General features: G+C 45.6%; 1 long non-coding RNA gene across 1 annotated transcript; it reads left to right on the plus strand.

The window, feature by feature from the left end:
* Positions 1-526: 526 nt before the first annotated feature.
* LOC123651849 lies at positions 527-3,435 on the plus strand. Its single transcript, XR_006740807.1, has 2 exons — positions 527-1,284; positions 1,495-3,435. It is a non-coding gene; the product is annotated as an uncharacterized LOC123651849 (long non-coding RNA).
* Positions 3,436-14,736: the final 11,301 nt, after the last annotated feature.

Here is a 14,736-nt window from a genome sequence, read left to right on the forward strand (position 1 = left end):
TTACTCCAAGTACACTAGTAAATGATATAAAAGGGTATGCAGTGTCTCTTGTAAATATTTAAAACTAGAGGCCCAGAGCATGAAAATTCATACACTGGACGGGGGGTCCCTTAGCCCAGCCTGCCCCCTCTCACAGTCCGGGAGCCCTCAGTGGCAGGAGGTGACCTGATGATCAGAGGAAGATGATACCCCATCACACCTCTGCTGCTGCCACTGCCGGCAGCACAATTCTCGGCTGGCCCTGGTTACCTGAGCCTCTGGTGGTCCTGGGTGACTGGGCAGGTGCCATCCAAGGCTTGCCTGTGCCTCGGGTTGGCCCTGGGCGCCTGGGGGGCTGAGGAGACTGGGAGACTCTGGGGGCAGGTTGAGGGTACTGGGTACCACCATCCTGTGGCTGTGGGTGCCGCCATCTTTGAGGGTAGGACAGTTAATTAGCATATTCCCTCCTTATTGGCTGTGGGTGCTGCCATCTTTGTGATTGTATGAGGGTCAGTTAGCATATTGCCTCTTTATTAGATAGGATATCAACTAGCTTGGACTAATCGTGGGAAAGGGCAGAACAAAAGAAAATAGTGAACTATAAGACCTTTGAATTAGCTTCAGGCACATCTGTGTAGTTTGATTATTTGCACAAATATTTGTAAGTGCAGTAATTGACATATAACATTTTGTTGGGTCCATTGGGGAATACAGAGGTGAGAAAGATTAAGGATACACTCAGGGAACTCACCTTTAATTAGAAAAAGATAAAATATATGTATGCACAAATAATTTGCTTGAACTTAGCTGACCAATTTGCCAAATAGAATACTTAAAACTAACACATGAAAACTGATTAGAAAGAATTTAGGGGAAGGTTCATTTGACAATTTGTAACTATCGAGTGCCTTCTATGTGGAGAGCACTTTACTATGAAGTACTTTAAAATAATGTTCTCTTAATTAGCTTCAGTATTCCTCTTTTATTCTTCTGTGGATTACCTAAACTTTCCTTCCCAGAACTCTTACTGATGACATTCAGCCTAAACACTCTTAAAATTTAGATTCTAATTTTTTCAGATTTCAAAATATAAAAATTTATACTAAAGAAGTTTAATTGTATCACTTAAATAAACCTACCAAATTTATTAAATGGAGGATATATCTTAAATTGGTTGGTATAAAGATTATTGTTTTCAGTTTGAAAAACAATTTTTTTTCCTGTTTAATAGTGTGTGCATTCAGTCAACTATTAGTTGTCTGTTACTGCAAAACAAATTGCCCCAAAACTTAGTAGCTTACTGCAGTGTTTCCCAAACTTTTGACATATGTGTACCCCTTCTATAATTTCCGTAATGCTGAGTACCCCTCGTACTCAAGAGAACGTAGAATTAGGCGCAGCTAAGCACAGTGCAGTGCATATCCCCACCAAACTCGGTGCAACACGAACCCCCACCAAACTCTTCCCGTACCCTGGGGGTACGTGTACCATACTTTGGGAAACACTGCCTTACAGCAACAACCATCTCCATTTATATGGACAGGGTTTCACAGAATACAGAGCAGGATGGCTCACCACTGCTTCACTATGTCCGTGGCCTAAGCTGGAGGATGGAGAGGCCCGGTGCCGCAGACTGACGATCCCTCTCCTGGCTGCATGTCGATGCTGGTGTCAGCTAGGGATCCAGTAGAGGCTATTGACTGGAATACCCACATGTGGCCTCTGTGTGGCCTGGCTTCCTCCCAATGATGGTTGGGTTCTAAGAGCCAGCACCATGAGAAAGCTTGCATTCCGGGCAGAAGCAGTATCCTTCTATTTCTGTTTTAAGTATGTTTTTATTGATTTTAGAGAAAAGGAGAGGGAGAGAGGGAAAGAACCATTGATGTGAGAGAGATACATTGATCAGTTGCGTCCCGTTGAACCCCCAACCTGGGAATGTCCTGACCAGGAATTGAACCAGTGACCTTTCAGTCCATGGGATGAAGCCCAACCAACTGAGCAACACTGTCCAGGGCAGACGTGCTGTCCTTTTAATGACCTCGTCATGGAAGCTACGCAGTCTCACTTCTGACTTGCTTTTTGCTAGTAAGCCTGGCCCAGCATTTGGAGAGCTGGGTATCAAAGAATTTGCATACATGTTTTAAAGCCACCAAAATAACCATTATTTTTTTAAGGGCTAGATTTTACTGTTACAAGGTGTTTTTGAAAGATTCTTGTGTCTCTATTATGATGGTTTATTTGTTTTATTCTCTAAATCCCCACGGTTTTCTTGACAGTTGATTTAACGGTTGGCTCTCTTTCAATGCTGTGTAATTTTAGTTTACATTTCGCTGTCATATTGCCATCAAGAAAGGCATCTTCCTTTGGTGTAATACTTTATATAATTGTCAGTTATGTGCTAATTGTTAATATTCTATGTGGTTTTCTCAGATAAAACCAACCTATAATCACATAAGTAACTCAGAACTGCTTGTTTAGTTTTTTAAGTGAGCCATTCTAAGAATTTCCAAAACCTCTGCCTAACTTTCACTGTGAAAATATTACCTAATTTTTGTCTTAAAGAGCAGTTTTCCTTTTTCTTTATAACTAATTTAGGATCTTGTGGTAATTCATGTGGGTTCTATCATGGTCACTGAGCACTTATTAGAACTATGGCATTTCACTTGAAATATTGTTTTCTAAGGGAAACATATTCATTATATGTTTTCCCATATTTTCCTTTTCTTCATTTTTACATACTACGACTCTTCTAATGGCTTTTCCTTCCCTTAAACTACCTGAAATATTGTGGTTAACCACATTTTGTAAAAGGTGAGAGATTTATACATTCTGAAGGATAAGGTATTTTAGATCAAAATTTGTTTAGATGGCTTTCTTATTGATAGGACAACATAACTCAGTGAACTAAAAACATAGTAATGTGTTTTATGGACATTTAAAATAGTATATGAAACCTATTCTAAGTATAAAACATTCAAGACATTCAGACATTACCTATCAACTTTGTTTCCTATTACAGAAATATTTAAGAATAGAAATAATGTCCTGGTTAAGCAACAAAAGGATTCCTTTAATGTGTCAACACTTCACATGATATCAAGTTATTTTTATCAGATCTTTTTCTGTTTATAAGTTCCTAGAAACTGAAAAATTAGAAAACCAGCTGGAAGGTGGAAGGCGTGGTCACTTGCAGACAAGTAACTGTGGGCTGTAACAGAACAGAAACAGGGAGTTAAAAGGTGACCTAAACTTACCAGAAGCAGCCCAGGAGACAGTGGACAGGAAAAATCTTCACAGTGCGTGCCATAACTTCTGCAAAAACTGTTAGCAATAAATCTCCTAATCAATGTCTTTTTCTCTTTTTTTTTTTTTGACTGCCATTTGTTCATTGTGTTATGTGGATGTACTCTTTGTCATTTGATTTTTAGACAACTATTATAAAATTAAGTGGGGTCATTGTGCCTTCCTGGCTCCTTTTGTCTACTAGTCATTTCTGAAACCATCACCCCTCAGCCTGACCTACCCCAGTGGTCTTTACTGTCCCTCCCCTGTGCCTGCGCTCTGCCTCAGACAGCCCTTTCTAGCATTTACTACATATGGTACATAGCACTCCACAGAGCAAAACTCACATGTACTGTATTTTCTCTCTGATAGGTTAAGCTTTTTAAGAGTGAAGAGTGGGCCCTACTCAGTTTGGCTCAATAGATAGAGCATCGGACTGTGAACTGAAAGGTCCCAGGTTCAATTCCAGTCAAGAGCACATGCATGGGTTGTGGGCTCAATCGCCAGTAGGGGGCTTGGAGGAGGCAGCCCATCAATGATTCTCTCTCATCACTGTTGTTTCTATCTCTCCCTCTTCCTCTCTGAACTCAATAAAAATATATTTTTTTTAAAAAAGTGAGGAGTAGGTTGTGTTAAACTTTGTCACTGCAGTGTTTATCACAGTATCTAGCCCACAGTAGGTACACAATATATACATGAATTAATAAAAACCTGGGGTTATAAGAAACGTGCTTCTAGCATCCTGCCCTATGGCAGTCACCTGTTGTGGATGAGAATACTTAAGCTCAGTATAAGCCTATACACTGAGCCTGTATCCTTACCCCAACTTGACAGGAGTCAGGATACATGGGAGATCAGGTAATTTCCACTATATTAAAAAGGACTATGTTCAATTTGTCATAATTGTTTAAACACGTCTTGGATGAAACAGCTTTTGAATGGGCTGAATGCAGGTCCCTCTGCTGGTCTTGGATCTTGTAGGTCATCGATTCTTGAAATCTGAATGCTGAGGTCTTGTGAGTGGATGCTGGACTCCGTCCCCTTGACTCATGGGACACTGCTTGGACCATGATGAATGGGTGCTCCTCCGTCTTGGAAGTGCCTGACATCAGATATTTCAGTTGGCCCCCTGCCATTTCTCCTCAGCAGAAGGCTTCCTATTGGTCCTGATGAGGATTCCTCAAAGTGGTGGAAAAGGGAAGGTAGTTTATATAGTATTCCTAAACCAACAAGCCAAAGACAGAAATATTGAGACACTCAACTTAGTTTTGTTTTGATGTTCTCTCTCCAATAGTCTTACTTTGTTGTTAACTGAAGTCCAAAGACCGAATGAGCCTCCCTGAGACAGCATGAGAGGCTTAGGGGAGGGAAAAACGATTTGTCGTTTGAAGATCTGGGTACTAGAAAATGAGCTAAACTTGGCAGTAAAGCAAAAAGATGACCGCTGGTCCCTTCAGAGTTGTCCTTGGAGCCTTGGCCAGCTTGGCTCAGTGGTTGAGTGCTGACCCAGGCACCAAGAAGTCACAGGTTGGATGCCAGGTCTGGGCACATGCCCCTGGTTGGGGGTTCAATTTCCATCAGGGGGCATGCAGGATGCAGCTGATCAATGTTTCTCACATTGATGATTCTTTTCCCCCTTCCTGTCTCTAAAATTGGAGAGGACAAGGGAGGATGGCCCCAGGAAGCTGACTTTCCTGTTTTTTCTTTCCTCCACCAGGGGTTAAACATTTGCCTAACGTACCAGTTCTCGGCTGACTGGCTGACTGCATGTGTGCAGTAATCACACGCAGGCTCTAGCTGTCCCACAGCCCCAGTGAAGCCCGCCCTTCCGGGCCAGAGCCTCCTCTTGATACATCTTGATACGCTAACGTGCACACTTCAGGATGTCCATCACCAAGCCCAGCATTCGTGCCAAGCGGCAGGATAACTTATTTCAAGGCCTTAGATTATGAAACCACCTGTTGGCACTCATGTCTGTGTTATTACACAATTCTTTGTGCCACAAGTCCAGTTCTGTGGCCTGACTGCGGCCTTCAAACCAAAAGTTATTTGGAGAGAGAGCAAAGGAAAAACTAAACAGGAAACAAGTAAGCCAACAGTCATCACCTAATGCAACTGCACAGAAGAGTTGAAAATATTTTAAGTGTTTTCAAAATGTTTGTAGATATCAAAGAGCCAAGCCATCTGGGTGAAGCATTCCGTTTGTCTTATTTTTTTGGTAGGGGCATTCATTTTGAACTGGAAAAAGCTCATCCCTGCCCAAGTTAACATACTTTGCACTTAACGCCTCATTCAGAACTCCCATGCACGCTAAGTTCTAATTAGCAATAAAACTTAGAAGTGTGTAGCTATTAATATTTGTCTCTTAAACATTTGTCCACGAGGCTTGAAAAGGAGAGAAATCCCTCTGTACCCCTGGCACTCACAAGTCCTGCTGAGATACTATTCTATTCTAGCTCCTCTGCTTCCCTTCCTACTCCCCTTTCACGCCTTTTTATATTGACCCAGTTCCTTGAGCCCTTTGATCTGGTTCTGTGGTGGTCCGCCTACCCCCAGTGCTCATCTGACCCCCACTCCCTTCTGTGATGTAGTACCTATTATGTCCTCCTTTCCAAGGTATCTTTCCCCTCCAACTAAGTATTAGCACCCAGTCATTACCAGGAGAGCCCACCATGACTCAAAAGAACTTTTCAGTGAAGCCACTTGATATACCTGGACTGGGGATGAGAGACTGCGGTTTTGAATAAGGAGGAGACATTAGGATGTGTAGGGCCACTCTCTGAAGACTCAGGAGTCAGCTGTAAGGTCCCACGATAAGACTGACCAATGAGATTGTCCCCCATCTCATTGGGGGACAGGAGGAGGGGGACAGGAGGTGGCAGCTACAGCTGTGTCATTCCAGCTTGTTGCCAAATAGGAAGGCAGGCCAGTATTTTCAGATTACTGTATGTTTTTCAAGGATAGTTAGGAGCCAAGTGTTTCTGAGAAATATGGTTGTTATATGATTGCAAGGATTTTAAGTTGTTTTAGTTTGTTAACATATGGGGTGAGTTACACAGCCAAGAGCAGATAGAGTGGGCTGCCACCTTGCAACCTCTGGTCTAGAGAACCCTTGGGGCAGTTGAGTCCTATTTATTAGGACTTTCATTATGCTCAGAAGCTCATGCAATGCCAACATGGCTCTCCTTCAGTGAATTTGATTTTTAAAGAACCTCAAAACCAGAGATTCGCCTGCTAAGAGAGTCTCCAGTTTTAGGAAGCTGGCCTGACCTGAGGTGACCATGGATTGGAGAATAACATCTAGCCTGTCTAGGCTATCTGCCTGATGCTAAGTGGCTACATGGGTTTCTGACAGGTTTGTATTCTCTCTGGTCATACTGAGAAAAGGGCAGGTGTGCCATCCAAGATTTTGCCAAGTCTTGCTTTACTAGACCTCAGATACCTTTAATAACATTAGGGTGATCAGTTGAGAACAAAGTGGGTCATGCCACATTCCTCAAGTGTAGTCCAAGCTCCTCCATACAGAATATAAGTGACCTTCAGCCTCAGACTTAAGGTTCGGGTAATGGAACCTCTGCAGTCCCTGTGTGTGTCCTTTAATTTCACAACTGCATGGGCTTACACTGATTCCTGGAGCACCCTCCTGCCCCTTCTGGGCCTAACTTTATTTTATTTTATTTTTAATATATTTTATTGATTTTTCACAGAGAGGAAGGGAGAGGGACAGAAAGCTAGAAACATTGATGAGAGAGATACATCAACCAGCTGCCTCCTGCACACCCCCCCCCCCACCGGGTATGTGCCTGCAACCAATGTACATGCCCTTGACTGGAATCGAACCCAGGACCTTTCAGTTCGCACACTGACGCTCTATCCACTGAGCCAAACCGGTTTCGGCCCTAACTTTATTTTTAAAAATTTACCTTTATTGTTGAAATTATTACAGATGTCCCTCTTTTTCTCCCATTGATCCTTCCACCCTGCACCTGCCCTTCTCCTCTCCCCCCCCCCCCCCACCACCCTATTGTCTTGTGTCCATGGATGATGCATATATGCATACAAGTTCTTTGGTTAATCTCTACCCACCCACGCACCCACCTCTGCCTTCCCTCTGAGATTCATCAGTCTGTTCCATGCTTCTATGTCTCTGGATCTATTTTGTTCATTAGATTCCACATATGAGTGAGATGATGCGATACTTGTCTTTTATGACTGGCTTATTTAGGGTTAACTCTTCATGCTCTTTAAGGTATCTTCTGGGAAGTCTTCTTCGAACTCTTAGCTGGTGCTAAATGTCCCCATTGTAGGCCCTCTGGATACAGTTTCTTCTTAGCATTATTAGTACAGTATATTGAGATTGGCTGTTGTTTGTCTCTACCAATAAGCTGTAAGCTCATCCTGGGAATCATACTGCCCAGAGTCTGGTGCCTGACACTCCAGCCAGTCCACAGGTGCTGGCATTAAGATGTTGGAAAGCAGGGAGGTGAACACTAAAAACAACAACAACAACAAAAGATAACCATATAAAGTCCTAAATATCCCAAACACAGGAAACTGAGTTATAGTGTGGATAAAGAGGCCCCAGTGTAGCTAAGATTTTTTTTGTTGTCTTTTTTATATTTTGGAAGTACAGAGACTTCTGATATGTGTGACCTTGGAAGAAGAAGCAAGGGAGGCTGGAAGATAATATCCATTTATTAATGTAATGAATATGTATTGAATATCTACTAGGTGCTGGGGATTCAGCAAGGACTGAACAAAACACTTACCCCCCTGCCCTTCCAGCTTGCTTTCCAGAGGGAACAGGAAGCACATGGACACGTAGGGTACTTTCCGTGGTGACGGTGCTCTGGAGAGCAGTGGAGCAGAGGGGAAGGAGAGGTGAGGGGGAGAGTGAGGAGCTGCACTTCCATTAGGGTTGTCTCTGAGTGGGGGAGGTTCTTGGTAGAAGGCCTAGGGAGCGGGCTGGGGTCAGAGGGCTAGGAGTGTGGCCGGAAGTCCGAGTGGAGAGGAATTCCCAGATGGTGCAGGTCCTGTAGGCAGAGCAAAGACTTGGCTTTGCTCTCGGGGATGGAAGCCGCTTGAGGGTTTGAAAAAAGCAGTGCGATACTCTGACTTATATGCACAGCTTGCCCCACTAGGTGCTCAGGTAAACTACTTCATTCAATCTTGTAAAATCCCCTGCAAGGTGTGGGCTGTTCCCATAGGTGGGCACTACGTGGCCTTCTCCAAGACCCAACAAGCTGTGTGGGGGAGCCAGGAAGACAACCTCTGTAAGCCCTGGCTCTGCCCTCTATTATAGGAATGGCACCTATGAACCCTATACAAGTACTGGGAAAAGCAAATGGCGAAAAAGGATCTCAGTCAAGGTTAATGCCTTCTTTGTCACAGGTTGCACATGCTAATGAAGTCAGCGCCAGAGAGAACACCCCACCTTTAGAGCCTAAACCGGGCTCACCCACACATGGATTTTAGTTGCCTCCTCTCTCTCCCCGGCTCTCTTTCATCCAGTTTTCTTCTTGATGTACTGAGCCTGTGGCACTGCGCTCTCAGGCAGTTTCCAGCTAGAAAACTCTTTATTGGTTCTGCATATTCCTAAATCTGTCATACCCCTTACCACCGGAGGGGTGTGCACACAGGGGGAGCATCATCAGTCCCCAACAGAAGCCCTGGGAGGCAGGATCAGAGCACGGTCCGGTGAAATGCCAACGTCACTTAAAGTTGGGTTGTGTCGATGTTCTTGCCAAAGGGCCGTGGCTGAGCGCCCTGGGGAAGGTCTTAGAGTTTCTGAAAACGATGCAAAATGTCACTGCTCCCCAAGCAGGACTGGAGTGATGCTGCCTCCCGGGTGCCATCCTATCCCCTTATCATTTCCTCCTGACCTTTACTGGCTCTGACAGTTGTGGGTCTTTAAAAAAAGGATTCCAGAATATTGCCATTATGCAGTTGCCTAGAAACAGGGCCTAAAATACATCTGGCTTTAATAGAGGAGCTAAAATGAGTTTTCATTTTTTGGCATTGTCTCTCTTTCTCTCTCCTCCTCCCCCTACCTTCCCTTTGTGTCAGCCACGAATTGCAATAGAATTTCTCACTAATCCTTTCTGGACAGTTCGAAGCCAAGACCCTGAACACCAAGAGCGTTTCCCTACCACGGGGAGCGTTACAACATTAGCGTGGCGCTAAGAAACCCCAACCCTAGCCAGCTTACATGCAACGCGCATAGAATCTGCATCGTCCGCTCACTCACCGCTCACTGAGAAAGCTGCGGCCAGCACTCCCGAGGCTGCTGGAAGGAGGAGGCACTATTTGTCTCTTCATCAAGGCGTGTGCTAGTACAGCTTGCCAAATAGCTGCAAACGTAATTTTCTGGCCCATAAACATTTCTATTCACCGCCCTCACCCCTCTTCCAGGATTCAGCCTCTCTCTTCTTCCACCTCTTTCATCACTGCGTGTTCAGCCCGTCTTCCCCTACCAAGAGCACGTGGCCAACACAAGCCCTCCTAGCCTAGTAGCAAGGAAAAAAATAGCCACGACCGTGAAAAGGAGAAACAGAATAGATCGAGTTTCTTTGGTGTCTGCCGTTTGATCTCTGCCTGCGGAAACAGCCTGATGTGCAGCGGTGCCTCTGGGGGCAAAGGTCGCACACCGTCTTATTGGCTCACGAGTGCAGAAAGCCCAGGGCCAGGTGAGCGGGCCACCCCTGCCGGCCACTCAGACACCCTGGCGGCTCCGGAACTCAGCTCTGCAAGCGGAGGCTGAGGATATTCACGGTCAGACATGAGCTGGTCTAGGCATCACCTGCAGGCTGTTTCCAAACTCGCCTGATCATACCAGTCACCTGAGGGCTTGTTGGACCCGGTCCTTGGAGGCCTCTCCCCTGAAGCCTGGCGAGGCAGCCTTTAGCAAGCACCCTGATTCTTGTTCGGTGAGTTTAGCAAACATGCAGGCCAACAAGGGAGAGGCCAGGGTCTTCGGGCTGCATACAAGGCTTCCTCTGACTGCACTTCTTTCTTTTAAAAAATATTTTTATTGATTTTAGAGGGGGAGAGAGAGAGAGAAACCTCAGTGATGAGAGAATCATTGATTGGTTGCCTCCTGCACACCCCACACTGAGGATCGAGCCTGCATCCCAGGCATGTGCCCTGACTGGAATCGAACCGTGACCTTCTGGTTCATAGGTGGATGCACGACCACTGAGCTACGCCAGCTGGGCCACGCTGCGCCAAGCTGCTTTCTTTCTTTCTTTTCTTTTTTTTTTTTTAATATATATTTTATTGATTTTATACAGAGAGGAATTGAGAGGGACAGAGAGTTAGAAACGTCGATGAGAGAGAAACATGACCAGCTGCCTCTTGCACACCCCCCACCAGGGATGTGCCCGCAACCAAGGTACATGCCCTGGACCGGAATCGAACCCGGGACCCCTCAGTCCGCAGGCCGAAGCTCTATCCGCTGAGCCAAACCGGTCCCGGCCAAGCTGCTTTCTAATCCCACCTTTTCTCGCTCACACTTTTGGCTCCAAGGTAACACCCTTAGTGCCACTCCGTTGCAGGACTCCAGGCCTTTGCTGTGGCTCAGCACACCCTTCTCCCCGGGCTTCCTGTGCTGTCAGGCTCAATCCAGGAACAGCTTTCCTTGCGTTTGTGGAGTGCCCTGCTCTTGCTTCCAACACAGGAACAGCACCTCCTCAATGTATCCCAGTTTCCAGTTGCTCCATTTCACCTCTCCCTCACATGCCTTCGTTGGAAGGCAAGGGCCCTTGCGTGTTTTATAGTCACGCGTGCTCCGTGCCTGGGAGAGGCCGCGCGGGGCACACGGCAGGTGCTCTCCAGCCGTCCCAGGGTCTGCAGTGGGAGACTGGCCTCCTGAGAGCGGCGTCTCAGCAACCTCTGGCTGCTTGTGGTGTCAGCCGTGGGACGTTAGCTGAATGGGTCGCTGAGGAACTGACTTCATGACCAGGCTAAGGTCCACTCAGGGCTCTACGTGGAAGGAGGATTAAGCAAACACAAATTTCAAAGTCAGTGAGGAGCCAAGTTGGGGAGAACTGTGGAAATGGAAAAAGGGTAGAGGAAAGAGAGGAAAGAGAGGCAGAAATGTTGCTATAGTGAAGGGGGTGAGAAAAGTATTGGGAAGGGGATAAGGGCTGGCTGTTTCTAAACGACGCAGTTTTTGTTGGGAGTTTCCAGAGGCAGCCCTGGGGTCACCAGGACCATCTCCACTGTCTGCCCCCTTCTGACTCTGCACATACCCTCACCCAGGGCGCATACACTCTGCCAGCGGGTGGGAGGGTGGATTCCAGTCAGTGCCATAGCCTCACGTCTGGCTCCACCACACTGGCCTTTCTCTTTGGGCACATGCTCAAATATTCTCTGCCTCAGTCTCCTCAGTTGTAAAATGTCTGTGCTGATAGTCCTTTGTCACAGGGCTGTTAATTAAATATGGTAATTCATGCAAAGTACTTAATACAGTGGGTGGGCCTGGTGATTAGTATGTGCTAGGCATTGGGTGCAGTGTCATTAAACAGGAGAGTGGCCAAGAGCACAGGCTTCTGAGTAAGATAGGCCGAGTTTAGAGATCTAGCTCTACTGCTTCCTAGGATTGTGTCCTCAGGCAAGTTACTGCTCTGAGCTTCAGGTGTGAAGTGGGGGAAATAGCTACTATTTATTGAGCACCTACTGTATGATGAGCACTTTGCATCCGTTAGCTTGTATGAGCCACACAGCCCTTCTATAAGAAAACTATTACCCTCATAGACCCATCACCCAGTTTCCATAAGTGTCAACTCCTGTGATCACTGTTTTATCTATAACCCCTCCTCATCCACATCCAGATACCTTCCCCGCCACGGTTATTTTCGAGCAAGCCCCAGATAGAATTGCACTCGGGTTAGCTTCACCACATCTGGATTTATTCTAATTTAAGTAAACAGTCTTGGTTCTGGACAGGAAACACAGTCCAGCATCTCGCCTGTTGTCACCATTCTTGCCTTTCAACTTCTGAACCACCCTTCTTAGCCCGCTGATGGGCTGATACGTGGGCTGCAGGCGGCGCTGGAGTTAAAAGCAGAATGAGGCCAAGTACCCAGCTCGCCAAGGGAGAGGTCACTGCCAGGCGGGAGTGTAACAGGAAATTATCTCTTTTCTTTGGCCCTGTGTGGATAAACTGGGTAAGAGTGCCTAGGGTGACTGTTCCAGGCCACAGCCAGAGTCCCTGTGTAAACCTGCCCCAACCGGAAGCCCCGTCCGCAGAGCACATTGCCACAATGGCTTAGAAGAGCCAGGATGCTCTCCTGGGGTTGCCCCGAGGCCACTGAGACCATTTTCGAGCTGGTTTCCTTCAAGTAAAAACAATAAGCTTTTTTTTAAAATTTATTTTTTTATTGATTATGGTCTCACATAATTGTCCTTATTCCCCCATTCCCATTCCAAACCCCTCCCTAGATATGCCCCTTTCTAACCCCCGTTGTCCATAGCCACTGGCTAGGCCCACAATAAGCTTTTAAGCTGCTGTATAGGCAAACCGGGGAAAAGCAAACAAACAAAACCCCCAAACTAAAAACTGTTCTGACTAAATTAGGGGTGTCGAACTCAATCAGCGAAGGGGCCAAAATCTAAAATCCAGCCTAAATCGCAGGCCGAATGGTTTACTGAATAGTCATAAACTGTCATTGTGATGGAAACGCAGCGGAGTGCAGTGATGACAGCGCGGTGCGGGCCACATTGCAAGGCCTGGCGGGATGGATTTGGCCCGTGGGCCTTGTGTTTGACACATGTGGACTAAATGGTCACTTGATCCGACCACATCAGGCTATCATTGTGGCTAACTTGTCAAAGTCCTTCCCATCTGAAAGCATTCTGAAATTCCTGAGCTCTCTAGTGAGCAGAACACTGTTCTGGATACCCTGTCTCTTGGACATAGATGTCCATGTCATTCTAAGACCAATGTGCTGTTTAAAAACTGCCTTTTTTCTTTTTCTTGTAGCTCACTTTGTTTCTTAAGCGATTGGCTCTAAATAGATTGGTTCACCACTGCTCCAAACAAAACAATCCTATATAATAAAAGGCTAATATGCAAATTGACCAAATAGCGGAATGACTGGTCGCAATGATGGGTACTGACCACCAAGGGGTAGACGCTCAATACAGGAACTGCCCCCTGGTGGTCAATGTGTTCCCACAGGGGAAACACTGCTCAGCCAGCTTCCATGGCAGCGCTATGGACCCCTCGGGGGATGTTTATCTGCAAGCTAATATGCTATCTGACTAGTTGATATGATGCACACTGACCACCAGGGGGCAGACGCTCAATGCAGGAGCTGCCCTGATGATCACTGGCCATTTACAGAGAAACGGCACTACACACTGGCACTCACAAAGCAACACTCAGGTTCCCCCAAGTGGGGCACAGCCTTGCCACCACCCCAGAGCAACTACCCACCAAATCGAAGCTGATGCTGCCAAGACCCAATGGTGTAAAATGTGGTCCACAGCCCAGCCCAGCCCAGAAGTGGTGGCTGTGGGCACTGGGTAATGACATCACGGAGCAATGCCCAGCTTCCTCTCCCTAGTGAGTAGCCTCCTTGCAGTTTCTTCAGCCTAGGAACCTTACTTGCTTTATAGCCAGGCGAAAACATATTACACTGTAATCAGATGTCTGCGAAGCATTTTCCCATGCCTCATCTCATTTGATCCACAAGACTTGGTGGAATCCTATTTTCTTTTCATTAGTGGAAAACAGAGATTTAGAAAGCTTAGAAACTTGATCCAACTAAAAAGAAGTAAGAAATGGTGGACCTTGAAAATGACTTCAGGCTTTCTCACTGCACAGAATATAGTAAAAAACTGCTGCAGTTAAATATTTTACCTTTTTTTTCCCCTATGTGATCTACAATAATAATCTGCTTCCTGTTGATATTTACTGCTGTGTTGCTGACAATTACCAGAAAGAGAAGTTGGGGTACTCTACTGGGCGGGAAAAAGTTTAAATCAGAAAACAGGTCTAATTAAGCAAGTTTATTCTATATATACACTGAGTGGCCAGATTATTATGCGTTCAGAGATATAATAATCTGGCCACTAAGTGTATATAAAAAGCTAAGTTGACTCACACATGTGAGATTCATAGAAAGCTTTTGCTGGAGCCAATTGCTCACGTGTGTTTCCATCTGTCATTGTCGATCATAAATTTGGCTGACACTTTTATTATAGAGAAAGGGTGAATAGTGATATTAAAATATTTCTCCTAATTAATTTCCCTTCAATGTTCATGGGCCACTAGTCCTTGTATAAAAGGAAATAATGGTCAAACTGAAACTTCCCAGTTCTCTCCAAGATTAGCAGCACTTCCTCTGGAACAAGATTCTAACCCTGATGCAATTTCCTAATCTATTCTTTAAAAAAAAAATATTTTATTGATTTTTTACAGAGAGGGAGAGGGAAAAAGTTAGAAATGAGAGAGAAACACTAATCAGCTGC

Source organism: Pipistrellus kuhlii, unplaced genomic scaffold (assembly GCF_014108245.1).
Source record: "Pipistrellus kuhlii isolate mPipKuh1 unplaced genomic scaffold, mPipKuh1.p scaffold_m20_p_9, whole genome shotgun sequence".
NCBI classification, from domain to species: Eukaryota; Metazoa; Chordata; class Mammalia; order Chiroptera; family Vespertilionidae; genus Pipistrellus; species Pipistrellus kuhlii.